Raw genomic sequence first — 18,906 nt, 5'->3', positions numbered from 1 at the left:
CACCTTCACAGAACAGGCTTTCTCTAGACAGTAATCAGCAGTAATTATTTCTTGTTATGGGTCCTGACCATACAGACAGGATACAATTGAGCTTGCAGCTAAAACTAACCATAAACAAGCATTGTGAATACAGACTTTACTAACTGTTCAAATTGTGTTAGGGAATTATTAAACTAAATATGTGTTTGTATTAAATTCCAGGTGGTTGTGAACAGAACAGATGTGTTGTATTCACACGCTATCATGTAGCAGGCAGTGAACTAAATAGGAGTTATTACTTCTTTCCAAGATTAAAGGTAATATTAGAAGCCTGCATCAATGTGATTTTTTTTCCTATCAATAGCTGTCACATATATGAGGCAGCAGTACAAGGTCTGTAAGGTGATGTGCCTCTTATCATGCAAATTTTCCTAAACACATTGAATTCTTGAACTCTGAGTTGAAATTATTGTTATGGGAACTAGTAATCAATCTATTTCATGTAAAAGAAAAATCAAACAGTTAGTATTTAATATCTGTTCCAAAATATACTTAATGCCAGCCAGCTTCAAATTGGCCAGTAAAATACTGTCTCATTAGTGATTTAGTTGTGATTAGTGATTAATATTGGTGTTCAAGATTAATATAGTTTGTAACATTTTTACCACCTTCCAAACATTAATCCTTTAGTGTGCCTATAGCAAAAGTGCAAATAAGGAAACAAACAAAATCCTCCTCCAAAATCCCACCAGTTGAAGCCTGAATGTTTGTCCTTGTTAATTACTTTATCTCATCAGGAAAAATGTGATAAAAACTAATTTAGTGACTGAACAGTTTCAAAGTAAATTTTCTTTGGTCATATTGTCTGAGATTTCACTGAGTATATATAGTTAATTCACTAGTGGTTTATACTAACTTGTTTTGCGTCTCAGGGTAATTGGACTAGAAATGCATTAGTCTGTTAATGCAGTTCAGCTGGTGGTCAGTATCTTGTTAAGTCATGATAAATCAGTGTTTTAGCCTTTTCTTTCTGAGGGGGATAAAGCAGGGATGTTTGCAATGGTATTTTTCCCCTCTTCAAAAACTTTAGGTTTTTTTCACTTTTAGTTAGATAAAGTCAGATACTTCCCAACAGCTAAGCATTTATTTACGACATGAATCTACACAAATAGTATTTTTTTTCTTTTTCTTCTAATGTTAAACTTGTTAGCTTTTGCTCTGCTATTTTATAAAGTATTGTCATAAAATTATAGAAAATGTATCAGATGAATGTTGGATAATCTTAGGGGAACTAAGTAATTTTTAGATAAGATACTTTTGCATGCTAACTATTTTGATGAATTTACAATTGTATTACACTACCTTATTTCTTTTGGTCTCTGATTTTTTGGGAAGATTAAACTTCAATGAAGGGAAGGGCTAGAAGGCTATGAGTATGCTTAGTGTACATGAAAGATAATGAATAGTTTTTTCAGTTTTATGTAATCATTGTATAATTCTTGTGAAAAGGAAATAAACAATTTGGGTTCATGGTGAATAACCTACAATACACTTAAGAAAACAGGTATTAGTTATCTTTAACTCATGTATTTTAAACTTTTTTCTTCCTGTTCTCTGTTGCTGTTTTAAAATAATGTAATCAAACATTTACATCTTAAACTGCCACATATACATGTGCTGTAATAAGGGTATTATTATGCAGTTTAATTTTAGGCAAGGACAGCAAGTTGCTAACATTTTAAAAGTAATGGTACAACAGTGTAGGAATGTACAGAAGGGTTGCTGGGTTTGTGTGCTGTGCTATCAACATTGTGAGAGCCGTCGTATCTGCAGGATCATTTGTGTCAGGGTTAATGCTGTTTTTTATCTGCAACCCCTTGTTCAGTGTATATGCATGAATTTTGTGAACGAAGTACTGCGTGTGTGTGTCCCATCCAGCCCAGCTCCATCTGCCCGGCCGGGTGTAGAGACAGATTTCATAATTGACACAGAAGCGACGCTAATATGCTGCGAACGATCTGGTAATTGGTCTCCCCTTGCTGGTGTGATTGCTAAGTGGATTGCAGAGCTCTGGTTCCGTTCTTAGTGCAGCTCTGCTGTGCTGGCTTTGCACTAGAGCCGGCCACCGCAGTGGCCAGTGCCCCTTCCTCCTGCAGGGCCGTGTCCTGACCTTCCTGCGGGGCTGCTCAGCCTGGGGCAGCCCTGGAGCACCGCTGCCCCTCCTAGCAGCCACAGAGCCATGGCTCTACTGATGGACAGCACAGTTTTGGAAGATGGGTTAGAACTGTGAAAATATCCTTAAAACATTAGCAGAAGAGGAGAGTATAAATGAGCAACAGTTTGCGCAAGGAGGAAATAAAACCACCTATTTTCTGGGAGTAGGTTATTTGTTAGGTTGTATCCTGATTACATGCATGCTTTGACTGGCTAAGGAAAAAAAATGGGATGGAAGTTCTCAGTGCAACTAGTGCCCTTGAGATGCAGGAGCACTTGAAAATGTAAAGAGAGGAAAGGTCTATAATTTCCTGTCTCCTATCGTCCACATTTTGAACAAACTCTTGCAGAAAGTGTAAGCCTCAGGGAGACAACTGGGACATGAGGCACAAGCACAATAAATTTAGGAAGAGTAAATAGTCATGCCAGTCTAATTTTCTTCTGTAACATGACAATAAGGCCAGCGAATTGACAAGAAAAGGGTGACTGTTAGTATTTTTCATGTTAGTGAGTTCTTTGGCAGTGTTTCTTGCTATAATACTGCAAACAAGGGAAGAAATGTGACCTGAAAGAAACTCTTGTGGAGTAGGAGCAAGACTTGGTGGATGACTGTGCCTAGTAGGTGGTTACTAATGATCGTCTGTCAGAATGAAATGGTTGTATTGAATGTGGATCCGCCACGGTCTGTTGGGTCTGTACTCATTCTGCTTCATTTCAACCTTCTTGTTAATGACCTTGATGATAGAATAGAGAGTGTGCTTACCAAATTGATTCACTAAAAATGCCCTTAGAACTTGGAGGGAATATATATACATAGGACACAAGTTTATGAGCGCAAAATTATTTTAAGAAAATTAAGAAAATCTTAGGCGTAAATAGCGACAGATTGAAGTTCTACACTTAACAGAAATCATGAATACACAATTAGACTGTAGGGAACAAGTAATTAGATGATAATTATCCAGAATTCCTGATGTAAAAGGGCAAATGTTATACCAGGAGGGATAAAAAGATACAGAACAATCTTTTTTTCTTTTTTCTTTATCCATGACTAAGTCCTCTCTTGAAGTGTTGCATCTCACTAGGGTAAATGCCCTAAGGAAATAGAGCTCACCTGAGCAGAGTTTAGGAGAAGAGTAATTAAATAATTTGAGGTCTAAAAAATGAGGTCTAATTGGCCTCAATTCAACTGAAATAATTTGAACTGGAGAGAAGAGTGAGTGTGCAAGTGCCAAAAAGAGAACCAGAAGGCATAATTTTGTGGATATGTGGTAGGCAATGTCAGGAAGGTAGGAAGTTGTTTGGTATAAAGCCCATCCATGAGAAAAAGGGAAAGATGAGTGATCTTAAAATGTTGCAAAAAATGTAGATTAGGTGTCATCATGAACAAAGGACCAGTTACTGAGATAGCTGGCTGTTCTTTTTCCTAAAGAACTTTATTTAGCTGGTTTTTGAACAGCAACATTATTTTAAGATTGATGAATAGTACATATAGACTTTTTGGAATGTTACTGAGTAAAAAATGAACACTTGGTACGTGGAGACAATTTACCCTGAGACAGTATCCACTTGACAAAATGGTGATGCAATCAGTCTCCATATTGCCAGTCCTTTGAGTTCTAACATCCTCTAACTCAGTAGCCTCATCTTTTTTATGTTGATACCTCACTATGCAAGTAAGAGTTGTACCACACAAGGTTTTCAGCTCTTTTTTCCTTTTCAGGGGCCCTTAACAAGCCTGTTAGTAGTTAACTTCTATTTCTTTCTCATTCTCATAATGACTTCAGTTGTTTCTCCAGCACTCTGGGTACTGGATGTGTTATTAGCATATGAAAACAAGGAGTGTACTGTTGGTAATTGTTTTGTTTATAAAATCTCGCCCAGTTTCCATTGTCTATTTCTCCACTAAGAAACGAATACAAGCTTCAGTTACCTGGGGGTGTAAAATATGTTGTTAGTATACTTCGAGTCTCTATTTGCATTGTTATACCCTAGAATACGTGTCTTTAATCATCGCAGTTGGAAATTACCTTACTTAGCATTTTTAGTTTCTGTTTGCTCAGAGAGATTTTGTGAGTCAGAGCCAACAGCCTGTGTACAGTGTAGCCAGCCAAACCTGAATTTTGCGCCTGAGAATGGAATTTGTCACAGCTCCAAGCACTTTTTAATGGAGCTTTTTTGTTTAAGTAAATGTGAAGGAAATGCCATCATTTCAGTATTCCTTCTCTCTAATAACTTATTAAGAGCTGCTTTCAATTTATGTTTTTGCCTAATATTTCCCTTCTTTTTTCCCATGGGCAGTCTTTAAACACAGGGCAGATGTCTGATAGGGAAGCATTAGGAATCTGGCATCCTGCAGGGAGACACGCTGGAGCTTTTAAGAAGTGGAGGTTTTTGCATATTACAGGAAGGACAAGGGTGACTTGGAAATATTTGTTTTGGTTTTAAGGAGATAATTTCAACTTCTCTCTCTCCTCTGCTACTGCTATTTTGCTTCTCCATCACATAGAGAATTTGGGCTAAATGCTGTAAATTCTGTTATTTTTCTTGTATCACATATCTTACTTTCCTAGGTGGATGTTTGTGTTCATATTATCTGCAAGAAAAGTTACTATTGACATTGATTATTTAAATATTGATAATTAGCTTTCAAATTTCCAGACAAATCTATGTGGAAAACTCACAGGCTGGTGCTTTTTCAAGCTCTGGCCATATTTTAATGGTATTGCTTTTAGCCACCATAGCCAGAAACTCTTGCTTTAAAGTAGAAAATGTAGAGTTAGCTGTGTGTATCTAGTACGTATGTACTAGGAATAAATAGGAGGATCCTTACTGTAGTGGAATGCAAAGTAAAACAGTTATTGTCCATGAATACTCAGTGATAAAATAATCTTTGAAAAATATGCCCCAAATACTAATTCTTAGAATGCCAATAGCATCTGCTGCTGGAACTGGAGGGTAAGACTGCTCTGTAGGAGGAATGTATAATAAAGAGTTGCTGTAGTATGGAACTTGCAGGATGTTGCAGCCTCATCAACCAGCTCTAAGTACTGGGTGTAGGAGGCCGAGCAGCATTTGGTGTGATTCAAATGATGTACTTAAGAAGGCCTGGGGTTTGGGAGTGCTGTGATGCTGCTGAGCTGGGAGCTGAGCTCATGCCAGTGCCTCAGGTTAGGACACTAGAGCGGCTTTTCCCTTGCATGGTTGGAATGAAATTTATGGCAGCAACTGGCTGCTCCTCAGTGGATAATTTCATGTTGTATCTTACCTATTGTTTTTGAAAGCCATCGGTAGAGCAGAAAACTCATGCCTTTATTTTTTCTCAGACCTGGAATGTACATGCTTTAAATAATTTAGGTTTCTGGAACTGGAGTTCCTTGTTTAGCTGCATTTGCAAATCTACTGAGAAAGCACAGACCTGTCTGACCATTTATGCTGCATCGTGTTGTACTTTCTGTGCTTGACTTAACGAAGATAATTAACTTTGGACCAACAAAAATTACTTCTGCTTTGCTTTATTTGCTAGAGGAGCAATTCCACAATAAGCAATACTGCTTATTGTGGAATGCTGGATTAGCTATTGGATGTCACAGTACCTAGTATTTGTCTGTCTCTTTGTAGAACAACATTAAAAAGGATAAAAGAAGCTTTATTTATAAGCATAACGTGTGGCATTATGAAGACTCTGTTAGCAGAATTACAATCCAAACTTGAAATTTAGTGAGAAGGCTGCAGCCCCTTTCACTGTAAAGTGGAGGTTGAATTATCTTGTTGCAACAGAAGTAAGTGAAGTTAATGTTACCTTAGAAACTTAGTAGCCAAGTGCTACTTAGCAGCTACGTGACATCAGTTTAGAAGTACACTGAATTTATTTAAGCTACTGAAATGTGGATAAAAATGCAGTGTTCCATACATAAAATAAAGTTCAGAATTGATTTTGTTGTGATTTCACTGTGCAAGACAGAACTGAGTTGTAATTTTACTTATGAAGTCTTGCTTATTCAACACTGTTAGTGGGATAGCTGTGTTGGATGGTAATATGTGTAAATATGTTGGCTTAATTTAGTAGTTCTAGGGGAAGGCAACAGGAAGGCAACACAATAGTCTGGATAAGCAATAGCACTGCAAACATGCCACAGACAATAGTCAATCTGTCAGCTGTGAAGAGCTGATTTCCAGGCTCCAATTGAAGTTGCACAGACGTCTCTCTAAGGGTGGGAGCTCAGTGATCAAAACGACACCAAACAGGATGGATAACAACCAAACAAGGGATTACTTTTTTTTATATGACATTTTAAACTGATTGAAACTATTTTTATTTAGGGAAAAGTGTATTTGAGTGTAATTAAATTCCACGTTTATTGTTATCAATAATTAAGATAGTCCGTTCTGAATATACTTTAAAATAAAATACCACTACGTGTTTGCCACTAAAATTTTAGCGAATAAGGTGCTGAATTGAAACTAGCACTAATGAACTGGCAACCTTGCTTTTGACAACAAGTGGAGTTTTTAAATTATAGTGTAGTATGACTGTTTTGATTGTTCCATACACTTTGTCACCTTAGAATGAAAAATAAAAAAAGCAAAAGATTTTCATGTTGAAACAATAGCTTAGGGAGAAGAGGGGAGGAGGTGCCTTAGTTCTAGAAGCATTAAGCATGTACTTGTTTTTTTAAAGTACCTAAATAAGATTGTATAACTTCTGTCCACATGCAGTCTGAGATGAGTATGAAAGTGAAATTCTGTTGTAGAAAATGTGCTGTATCACATTCATCATTTTCTGGAAAATAGTCTGGATTATTTAGTAAAGTAATCTTAGGCAACTAAGCTCACTAAAGCAGAAACACAGATTTTATAAGTACTCAGGGAAATGAGGGGGGGGAAGAAAAGGGGTCTAAACGTAAAGAGAATGTTTTTGGACATCTGGGTGCCTATGAGTCACAGGAGGGGGGAAGCCATAATCTCTGTAAGGGAAAACAAGAGTTGAATGGGATTGAAGTATCTGATTACATGTATATTTATGGTCTCTCCTTATTAACAAAGCAAGAAGCAAAAACTTATGTATGAGGTTATAATATATTGTGTTAAAGCACAATTCAGCCTGTTCCCATATGCACAGCAGAATTCTGTCCTTCCTCTTTTCTGAATGCTGCACTTCCAATGGCCAACACTGTTTTTATGAGTGCTGATATAATTGGTGGTGGAACTCATGCATTGAAACAAAGAAAAAGGGGAACTTTGCAGAATCAAATAATTATTTAGAAACAGCTGTAGAAGGTTAAATAAAAGCTTTGATACTAGTTGGACCACGAGTGACACTCTATTATTACTTCATCTTTGATATCTAGAAGGAGGAACTATCCCTGCGAGCATGCATGAGAATTAGGATAGTAAGTGTCACTTGTCCATTTTACAGATGAGGAATTGGAGCAGACAGAGATGAATTCATTTGCATGAAGTTGCCCTGAAAGTTGGAAGACAAGATAGTTAATCCTGGTAGTCTGTCTAGACTGATGGCTGATAACAGTAGTCAGGGAATTAAAAAGTGCCTGCAGCTTGAGAATTCCCAGCAACCTTCTTGTGGTTTAGGTGAGAGTGATGTATTTTCATGTCTGGCTATGTAAGAATAGTATTTTTCTGTATGGATTAGATATAAATAGATGGATGTGGGTAGATAGAAATAAGAAGGATGACAGTGTAGAAACTGCCGTTTCTGTTCAAATTTGCTTTTTGAATAGGAGCTTTTAGTATTTGTATCTTCCATTTCATTATCCTCTCTTCCCTATTTCATGTTATTTGCCTGTCTGGAGTTGAAGCGATGCAGATACTGATTTAAAGGTCTCTTGTCCTCCAGCACATTATCTTAGTAGAGAGGATCACTGAGCAGGGTAAGAGGACAATTGATTTGGATTAGGGAAGACGACAGTGATAAGTTTGATTTGCCCCAATTGCATTTTGAGTGGTTTTGTTTTGTTTTGTTGATACAAACTAAGTGGTTATCAGTTTTGTGCCGTGTTACATTGGCTGTTTTTTTCCGGCAGAAATACAGCAGTTCTTGTTCAGTGGCTGGTTCTGAACGTGACGCTGAGAATGCTCAAGCTGTCCTTTACCAATGGGCAGACTGGCATTGCTGTTCTGGGGTAAATGGGGAAGCTGTGGCCTTCAAGCTCTTAAAAACTGCGGTTGTTTGGATTCTGGAATGGGAGGAATCAGAGGCACATCCTACTATGGCCACCACCTCTTAAAAAGAGCTGTGGAAAGAATGGGAAAGGATATGAAGCGTGTTGCTAAAATCCACCAGGTGGGTGGTTTTCTTGCCCAAATTAGTGACATAATCGGCACCCTGGGATAGTTCTTTTCGGCGAGGAGGGCTGCAGGAGTCCGAGGGCAGGGCGCGGCCGAAGGGTCTGTGGGCGGTGCCGAGAGGTGGCGGAGGGGCGCTGGGGTGTGCGGGGCGGCGCAGCGCGTCCTGCGGGGGCGGGCGGGCGTTCCCCGAGCGCGGCCCGCGCCGCCGCCGCCCTTCCCCGCGGGGCTGCGGCCGCAGCGGCCCCTTTAAGGCACGACCTGCCGGGGATCAGGTGCGCGGCCGGAGCGGTGACGTCATGGGGCGGGGCCGCGGCTCCCGCTCGCGCTGCCCGCGCCGCGGGACGGGGCGGCGGCGGCTGCGCACGTGCGCGGGGCGGCGGAGAGCGCGCGGGGCCGCGCGGGCCGGCGGCGGCGGGAGCCGAGACTCGGCGGGAGCCGGGACTTCGCGGGAAGGCGTCTCGGTGCGGGGCCGCTGCAGCAGGTGTCGGCTTGTTTTGTGTGAGGCTGCCTGCCGTGCACGCACATGAAAGGTTTTCTCCTTCGGCAGGCTAGGGAAAAATGTGCTGTGTGCAGGGTGTTTAATTATTTGCCAACTTAATTGTTATCTTTTCTTTTTTTGTAATACAGCCATCCATCATGTTGTGTGTTTCATTTGTATTTACTTGTTTAAACTGTTGCTTAGATAGTGAGTGCACACCAGATAGTGCCGTAGTTGATTCTGTTTTCCATGGTGGTGAATTGTGCTGTGTACCTGCTGTCCTTGGTAGGAAGCGCTGCGTGAAATTTTAACTCTTCGTTCTGTGCAAATCGAGGCGATTCCAAACGCTCAGGTTGGCATTAGAGGAGGGATGTCAGATGTCTTAAAGCTGCTCTTCCTCCCTTGCCAGTGGAAGATTAGATCACACCTGCGTGGAAAAGAGACTGGACCTTTTGGCAGTTAGGTGGGAATGTGTAAGCCCGTGTGGAATTTACACAGCTTAAATATTTGTATGTAGAGGAATTGTATTTGCTGGTTCTTGAGAAGAAAGGCAAAGGATTGCTTGTGGCTTTGGTTGGGGCTCTTGGTTTTGTATTTTTTATTGTTGGTTGGAATTTTATTTCTTTGTAAGGTGTGAGAAAGCACTGAAACCTTTCTTTGAATATTCATTTAGTGTTCAGGATAAGTAGACTTCTTTACTTGTAGTTTTAATATCTGGCTAATATGCTCACTTTTCACCAGATAAGTTAAAATTGGCAGAAATAATGAAAAAAATGCTCTGTTCCAGGAAATCGCCATGTGAAGATAAAGTTGGCAGAAGAACCTCTGTAATTTTCTGGGTATCAGAAGGATGTGATCAAGTAAAACGTGGCTTTAGCAGGCCTGGTTCTTTAGACTGAGAAAAGTCTCTTAGGCATTCTTATGCTAAAAATGTAGGCTAAGACTTCTCTTTGAAGTCTTGATTTGGAAATGCCCATCTCTACCACATCTGATTTTTTGCATTACATTCCAAAGTAGATTTAGTCTCTTCTAATCTGCAGAGCAGGGTATTGGAGTAAGTCCTTGTTTAAATAAACAAAAATGCTTCCATGGATGTGTGTTTATGTTAAGAGATGTGCTATTTTTGGTTTTCAATGCACACCTCTGAATCCATCATTCTGCAGGTTTCTTTTTTCTATGGCCTTGATAGCATTTCAGTCTAATCAGTATGCAATGGGTGATGTTTTTGCTCTAAATTTAGCTGCTGATGTTCATATACTACTTGGTATTCTGTACTGGTCTTTGTAGTGGGCATCCTGCATAGATAGATCAGCCCCAGTGGCCTTTGTCCTGGAAAATCCCAGATGACATATTAACAGTGGGCTTCTTAAAGGGATGAAGTATATTAATCTAGCATGCTTGAAGACCAGTGGGTTCTTTAGTTGTATTAATGTGTACTTGTTCTTCATGTGTGCCTCACACCTTAGGAAGAGGAAACTGGGTGAATGTCACATTATGGTAATGTTTACTACTCTTGTTTTCTTTTTTTTCTCCCATATTTGTGCAGAGTATGGGTGTTCTGTCAGAAGCAGATTTGTAGTCTAGTGGTCTACTGTAGTCCAGCATTAGGACACGAGGCAAAGGTGAACAAGTAGGTAATCCAGGACATAGCAGGATTAGTCCACAGGGTGAAATCTGGTCAATTACTTTTCTACCTGAAAAGCTCTTGAACTTTTAAGTACATTTTTTCATTATAGCACCTATTACTGTGACAGATGTGACTTTCTATAGATTTTCGGCAAGTGGCTTACTGTTTCCTCTGGGTGTCATCACCTATTTCTTACCCTTCTTGTTCACATTTAGCATCTTAAGCCAGTTTAATTTCACTGGCTGTGAAATAAGCAATAGGCATCATAAGATGTGATCATGTATACTGTTGAAAAAGTCACTGAGTTGTAAGCATCTGCAACAGCTTTTGTAGGTGCATGAAATTTTAAGAAATAATGGCTGTTCTTACGAAATTATTAGAAAATATTTCAAGGTGAAAAGAAAGCTGATTCAAGAGTTGCTGTTACTTCCCCTCTTCTTTCTAATGACACATTTTCATAGAGAACTTAGTTTAATGAATTGCAAATAAAAGTTTGTTTTAAAATACTAATTCCCCCGTAGTGATTGGGAGGATTCCTGGAATCACGTGTAGCACTGACTTTGTTTTCACCTCTTCAGTACTGTGGCATGGATTTAAATACTCTTGGTAGTTCCATGCTGTATGTACATCCTGGCTGCATATCAGTCTGCCAAGGTTCAGTCATAGGACAAAAATAAAACAGAACAGAAAGTAATTAATGCTGGATGTGAAATTGTGTAAGAGAATATTTTAAGAATCTCATTACCTTCTCTGTTACTATGGCTTTGTGATCTTGTTTTTTCTGTTAAATTAAGTGATACCAAAGTAAATACAAAAGTGATACAGCCAAGCTTACTTTCATTTGGGTTACACACTGATGGGAGTTAGTTTCCAAAGTAAATCTTACACCTTCAACCTGTCATCTCCCTTTTATGTCAGATAAGAGGCTGAAAAGCACTGGTTTTATTTGATGCAGGCAAGTGAAACTTGCACAATTTTCTTTCTCAAAATTTCTTGCAAGCCTTTTGTCAAGGGCCACAGCATTGCTAAGTTTCAAGGTTTACAGGTTGTGTGCTGTAATTTAGGGTCACAAAATTATCTAGGTTCTTGGTGAGTGTAGGAAAAGTGGACAGAGATTTATCACTCCAGTTATGCTGGTTTTGTGCCATATGTGTGCTTTATGTAGGAAAAGTTGTTTCCTGATTCCTAACTTAGTCAAACTATAAATTAATTCCTCAGTAACCTGAGATCATATTTAAACCACAGGAAATTCCTTTTTCTACAGGAAAATGATTTTGTGCCATGCTTCTTAAGGCATAAAAGTTTGTGTATCTTTCCCGTCTGCGGAGGTGACAGGAAACTTGTTTTTGACTTTGGACACAGCACGGCACCACAGTCACTCAAAGAATGTGCTCATGCTTTGATCAAGAAATTTAATTTAGTGCTTTCCTTGATTAACAGGCATCTATAACCTGGTGTCTTACTTGCAGTCAAGAAGACCTTTTGCCTTCTCTCTTTGATAGGATATTTATAAAACATTCTTTTGGCTTGGGTCCACTTACTGAGGTGGAAGTTACAAAAAGCAGGATGGATTAAGTGCAGTGCTCTGTGTTTGGCAGTCCCTGGGAGTAAGTATGCAATAGAATTGCTTGTCTTGTTTTTGTGGTGGTTTTAAGAGGGTAGTAGAAACAAGAACTGCAGTTATTTGTGGTATTTGTGGTGTTACCTCTGTGGTAAAGAGTGGTGTTTAGGTTCTTGCTTCTCTTTGGTAACTTTTAAACGCTGGGTTTTGTAGTCTGTGAGACTTTCCAGTGCTACAGGTAAAACTAGTTCAAGTCACTCTTATGAGTTCCTAGATGTAGAAAGTCAAATTTCCAGCAGGATGTGTTCATAGTAATGTGCTCAGGGTATTAGCGCTTTTTTTTTTCTCCCAGTATTTATTTTTTGTTTGTTTGATTCATCTGCCAAAAGGTTTCGATAAGGAGCACTCTGCCTCATAGCAAATGTACATAAGAAATAAAATAGGTTTTATCAATTAAGTGGAAAATATTGGATGTATATACTAACCTTTTACTGTTAAAATTATAAACGAGCCAGATTTGTTTGTCAAATTTAAGATTTGAAATGGAATTATGACATCAGTACTCTTGATAGCGAGGACTGGACTTCACCTACAAAGGAATCGTTTCCACTTCATTGTTCCCAAATTTGTTTTTAAAACTAGTTTAGGTTTTATTTGAACAGATGTAGTCAAACTAATTTAACTGGTACTGGCACTGGGAGGTCACTGGGAGGTGAAGGCTATGTAAGGATCATTGAGGAACAGATCTGACTTCAAACTACCCTGGCCTGTCTTTCCACCTGGCTGCTGTGTACCCTGACCAGGTTGTTGTGTTGCCATGTTGAAGGGTTGCACAAGAATGAGAATGAGCAGTTGGGAGGCTGAAGGAAAGTGGGGGCGTAAAAACTCTGTCAGTGTTAGTCAATGTCTGAGTAGTCTTGAAAAATATTTCTGATTCTCTTTTGTTAACTAACAAAACAGCACTATGTTTGGTTTGGTTATTCTTTTATCTGAGAAAAGGCAAAAAAGATTTTTGCTCATTTGGTAATTTACAAGCTATTTGAACAACTCTGGGTTACCTGACTTCAATAAATTAGTAACTTGGATAGTAAGAGAAAACAGAATGGATTTTTTTTTAAGGAGTCCATTTGATTCTAAGGATATGTTGATGAAGTAAAAGCAAGATTTTGCTGTGCCTCCCCACTCCCCAGGCCTTATTTAAACAGTTGTCTTGCCATGTGGAAAAGGTCAGCTGAGTACAGCATATGTATTTGCCCAATATGTTTGAGCACATTGCCCTAAAGTTTGTTAGACTGTTGTTAGATTTTTTTTATTGGCTTTTTTCCATCCTCTTGAAAATTGCACTGCTGATGTGGGAGCATGAGCTTCTCTTTCTTAACCAACCTTCTTCACCCTCCTCAGACCCCAAAAAAGAAATTGTTGATGGTCACTGCTTTCTATCCACAGAATTAACTTCTTTTGATGTCAGAGATTTTCAGTGAAGAGGGCAAACATCTGTTTTCAGACTTACTTCTCCAAAGTCCAGGGGATGCATTCTCCGAGTTAAAAACTAGTGTCCTAGAAGAATGTACTTACTTAAAAGAAAGATGCTAGAAAAGATTAACCAGGGGGTTTAATTTGCATCAGTTGTTTTGTACTCATCTTTCCTGGAATGCAGCTTCGCTGTGGCTGCTTAAGGACTGGGCAGGGCAGGTGCCTGTGTCTTGATTGGGTGCCCCTGCTCAGCTCTTGGTTGAAGTGGCTCCTGCAAGTGGCTCACAGCTCAATGCAGTGCTTGGAAGTAGTGGGAGCGTGAGGCTAGGGAAAATGCACAGACTGACACAGTCTGCTGTTTCCCTCAATTAAATAGAACTGCACCTTCAGTCTGTTACAAATTGCTGCACAGCCATCTGACTGCAGATGGAGGGGCAGCTTTGGTATCTGGGTAGGAGGATCTAACTTCAGGCCACTGTCAAGAGGCATTGTTCGTCCGGCCTACTTTCCTGCTTTTGAGTGAGAAAGCTAATGAAAAAATAAAATTTCTATTGGTAGAGTTATTTGTTGCCAACTGTTTTTTGCTGCCCTCTTACAACGTCATTTTGCAAACTTAGCAGTGTTAGCATAAGGGGAGTGGAAGGGGCACATGGTGGTAACAGATCAACCCTGGTAGCAGCTGTCAGCTTGGCCAGCTATATCATAAAACATACTGTAAGTTACCTGTGCTAGAAATGAGTGCATTGACTAGTACATCTACTTTGGTGGCAAAGCTCATAAGGAATCTGCTGTCACTACTGTTTCTCTGCTCCTGTACCCCTCTGGTTTGCTGGTCTTTGTTGTGCCAGTTACAAGTGCATCCTGCAGGACTGCTCTGTATTCTGAATAACTGAAATCATAAAAGTAGCCTATTTCATACTTTTATTTTCTCATTGTTGCCATATTATTTTCATGAGGCAGTTTGTAATGTGATCCTACACTGGTTGCCACCTGCAGAACAGAGCATGAAACGAGGATAGTAAAAAATGCTCTGTGAAAGGTGGGCAGGAACTTCTACAACCAGCTTCTTTGTTGGCAGTCAAGAAACTCCATCTTTACCACATTTTATTCCTGACAAACTTCTCCATGCAGACAAACTTACAATATTTAAACTGTACTAAGTGTGCTGACATTTACAGCTCTATGAGTGGGAGTGCTGTGGTGGATAATTATATGAAGGTGAAGGGAAGGGCTAGCATAGCCTTTGCTAGGTAGGAAGCTAAAAGATCTGCAAAAGCAGAAGGAAGCCAAAATCATATGACTGCAGACATTTGGAAAAGATCTGTTTTCAGTCTTAAGGGAATGGTTGTTTCAGCTCTGTCATCTATACTTTGTTTCTTCAGTTTTTTAAACTTATGCTTTTGTAATTTTTCTTGACTGTCTCTATCTTGCCAACCATGAAGGCATGCTGTTGGTATGCATGTTTCTAATATATGGGGTTATTTGCAAATACATTTGCTTCAGATTGCCGATGTCTGAACCAAAGCAAAAAAGCAAGGAAGGCAGAGAGAGAGAGATTTCGGGCTTGTCTCTGTTGGTTTCGTTTGCCTGGTTTTCCTGCCTCATTTCTGTCTGAGGTAGCTGTGTGGATGGCTGTATAATTGCTAGCATTGCTGTCCCAGTTGCCCTAGGGGCTGCAGTACTTGACCAGAACAGTTTGAGGGTTGCTGTGCTGTCCCAATTTAGATGAAATGGTAGAAGAGTCGAAACGGTTTCTTTTTCCCCCTTTCTTCCTGTTCTGTGCAGAAATGTGGTAATTGCTCTGATTTCTTTCTTAGTTTGGTGGCAGTGAGTCAGATTCTTAGCTGGTATGTTTGGCAAAGCTCTCTTCTGAGTGCAGTAGCACTGTTGTTCTTCAGCTCAGGACCTGTCCCCCTGCTTCTGTTCAAGGCAAAGAGCTCTCCTTGCTGTTTGAACTGTCTGACCCTCATCAGCACAGAGTGAACTCTTATTTTCTGCCTGATGTAGAGGGATTTGTTTTAATAGTAAAACACTTTTTTGTCCTTTGCTGCTGTATGATTCTAAAAAGTTTTAATTTTAGGTGTGATGGAAGCAAAACTGATCTTGCTTTCAAGGGAACATTTAGAAATAATTTTCATGCTTTCTTCATGCACCAAAGTATTGAAGAACTGGTTATTGTTTAGACAGGTAACTCATAGTCTCCACTATCCATATGCTGAGGGGCTGTGCAAAATCATGTCAAAGCAGGTGTTTGAAAATGTCCACAATTCGATCCATATTTCTAGCATTACTCAAGTGTGTGTGGACACTTGAAGCACTTTATCAAAAAGCTGAAAGAGTTCTAAAATTATGGAAACTAAAGAATTCTAAAATTATGAGGCTGAAGCAAACAGGAATTTGTAAACATCAGTACCACAAAACTCTTGATGTTACTGATTTAGATGCTCCTGCTCTTTTGTGAGCATTGGCCGGCATCACCTCAGCGAGGAAGTCAGGGGAATCATGGGGGGGGATGTATGTGCTCTTTGTGCCTCAGGAGGAAAGGCTTTGTCCTTTGGAAGGAGAAGGACTAAAGGAGTTTAGAGACCAGTGTTTTCTCTGCAAGGGTGCTTACCAACCTCAGGTCATTGTATGTGGAAATAATGTCACTTGGCATTATGAACATATATGAACAAATGGACTTGGTACCTCTTGGTAAAATTCTGTACATATTTGAGAATAAACATGCAGATCCAAGTCATAGTGTGAGACACCTGGAAGACTTGGTCACTCTGTATCCTAAAAATGATGTTTGGCATATTGCTTTTGCCTGGAAAATGTTAGTGTTGCAAACTGGTTTGAAGTGATTTGGCTTGCTTGAAACAAGCTGTTTGAGGGAAGAGTGCCACAGAGTTAACGTGCTGCTTTAACCACGCACAGCTGTGGAGGAGGTTTTGAGCCCAGCATGATTACTGAACATTGCACTGCTTTTTGTTCACAATTATGGCACTGTCAGTACACTTAAGAAAATTACTTTATTTACAATTTTCTCACACTAAATCTTTTTAAAAAAGCTGTGTAGAAGCATCATGAGGTAAAACTGCTTAGAGTATTGTGCATTTGTTGTATTTTTCCTTTCTTGTTCTCCTATTTTTGTCCCTCTAAAAGTCTATCATTATGGAAAGACATAGTTAAAACTTGGCTCAGCCATCTATCCTGCAAGACTCAAGTGTTGTTAAGGCAAACCAGTTTAATTGTATTCCAAATGCTTCCTTTTTGCATTGTTTGTTTCTATTAGGTAAATGGTCCCAGTGGGGATAGTATCTTCAATTCCTTGTATGGTCCAAAGCATTATTATGTTTCAATCTGATTCTGTTAGCATTATATTGTGCTGGGGCAGCAAGACAATGGTGTGCACTGGTTTGTGGGGTTTTTTTTGTAACATAACCAAAGTTTTCTTTACAGCTATTTCAGTCTTGGATGTAGAGTAAGTCTCCCTGTCTGTGCTCTTAAGGTGACCGTGTTAGAAGAACAAATTGATGCTGAATGCAGATGGCACCTGTGTCCTGGAGCTGTATTGTAGGAGTGTCTGGGAATAATCATGTAGTATATGCTACTGCTCAGCTTATGGGAGATTTTGGGGATAGGAAGCTGTTTTTCTGAACAAACTTCTTTTTTCCGTGATCTGTATCACTGGCTTTGAACCGCAGGGGAGGGTTCCAGGAAGCGTCCTGCAATAATTGTTCTTTGAAAAAGTGCTTTTAAGTTTGTATTGGAACTGCAGGGCTGTAAATGGAGGGACCAAAACTAAAGCCATCTTTTGAGTCCTTTCCATTTTTTCTGTGACATGGTGACATGTTGCTCCTGGTTATCAATTTCTCCTACAAGAAAACAGTCCTTGACATTTAACTGCAGAGTCTGCAGGAACCTCTCCAGTTCACTGATCACACTGAGGGAAGCCCTGCCTTGCACAGGCAGGCTGCTGCTGTAAAATGAAGTCATGCCTTGCAGCCCTATCTCCCCCTCCTCTGCCCCCAGTCTGATCCCTTTTATAAAAGCATTTGGAAAACTTTGCTCCTCCTTGCCTGGCCCTGTGTCCAAGGGGAGTTGTCGGTAAGCAGGGCTGGGCCTCTGGCCTTATCTCTGTTGTCAGAGCTGCCTGCCTGGTAGGTGGCAATGGGGGCAATGCTTTTCCAATGAGACTTTCCTGTGCTTAGGGAGGCCCTTGTTTTTTTGTTTTAACAGCTTCCTATTGTTTGAAACAGCAGGTTATCCCCTCCCATACTATTCTAGCTCTTTCCTCCTCCCTTAAATATTTTTTCTGTGCAAGTATTACTCAGAGCAGTTACTGTCACAGTGAGTCCTCAGTTTTCCCAACTCGCTCTCATCTCCAGCTTCTCTTGTGATACCAGTGTGGAGTCCACACAGTAAACAGAAAGCAGCTTCTGAAGGTAGGTCTTTCTGATTTTTAATTCAGCATCACCATCACTATGATGTGACTATTTTGATTGAATTCAGCTTGTCATAGGAATTCTCTCCTACATATGGTACAGAAAGATAGAAAATTCCTCTTTTCAATGTGGCTGACTTTTGTTTCTAAGATACAAAGAAAGAGTATTGCTTCAGTTCATTAATAGTTTGTTTTTCAGTGTTCCAGTCCTGATAGCTAATGGTGTTTCATATGTGTACCATTTATGTATAATGTTCTGTCTGTGTGAAAGGTACTTTCTAACACATAAGCTGCCTCTGGTCTACCATACCATAACTTTTTCTAATAGTATCCATGATAAATATGAAGGTAAAACCAGTCAGAATCTCTTCTCACCATATCAATTGTTACAGCTGGAAGGGATGTTGGGAGTTCATTTCCCATCCCACTTACTTTACAGTGTAAGAATTACCTAGTCAGAAGTGCTCCAGACTGCCTTTTTGATAGGTTAGATGTATTTTTCCTTCCCTCTACTTGTTGAATTCTGTATAAGAAAGTTGATAATGAAATGAGGAACTAAACATATGCAGACTTTTCTATTATTTTAATGTGCTGATATATAAAAGTCCACTTGCTTTATCTGTTTTCCTGATCCCCTGCCTTATATCAAGTGTCTTGTTTCCAAAATTATTAATAATTTTGTGATTGTTTGCAGTCTGTTACTACTGTTTTATACTTTTTGCGGTTTAGCTTAGCAAAAAGTATGCATTTGTTTAAATTTCTAGATTTGAAAAAAAAACAACCCAAAACCCTCATACTATTTTGATACATTTGGTGACACTAAGCAGAAGTTCTAA

At 39.6% G+C, this 18,906-nt stretch overlaps 1 protein-coding gene across 6 annotated transcripts in view; it reads left to right on the top strand.

Moving 5' to 3' along the window:
- The window catches only part of USP54 (ubiquitin specific peptidase 54), a 92,552-nt gene that overhangs the window by 13,007 nt on the left and 60,639 nt on the right, over nt 1–18,906 (top strand). The window contains exon 1 of one of the 6 annotated variants that reach the window (XM_063405845.1): nt 8,806–8,983. The exons of 3 other annotated variants lie outside the window; for them this stretch is intronic. The gene's annotated coding sequence lies outside the window, so the exon portion shown is untranslated. Of the gene's footprint in view, nt 1–8,805; nt 8,984–18,906 lie in introns of those variants that run through there. 2 more of the 6 variants (XM_063405841.1, XM_063405839.1) reach the window with 2 other exon arrangements.

The sequence above is a fragment of the Prinia subflava genome, chromosome 9 (assembly GCF_021018805.1).
Source record: "Prinia subflava isolate CZ2003 ecotype Zambia chromosome 9, Cam_Psub_1.2, whole genome shotgun sequence".
NCBI classification, from domain to species: Eukaryota; Metazoa; Chordata; class Aves; order Passeriformes; family Cisticolidae; genus Prinia; species Prinia subflava.
This window is presented reverse-complemented; position numbering and strand designations above follow the sequence as displayed.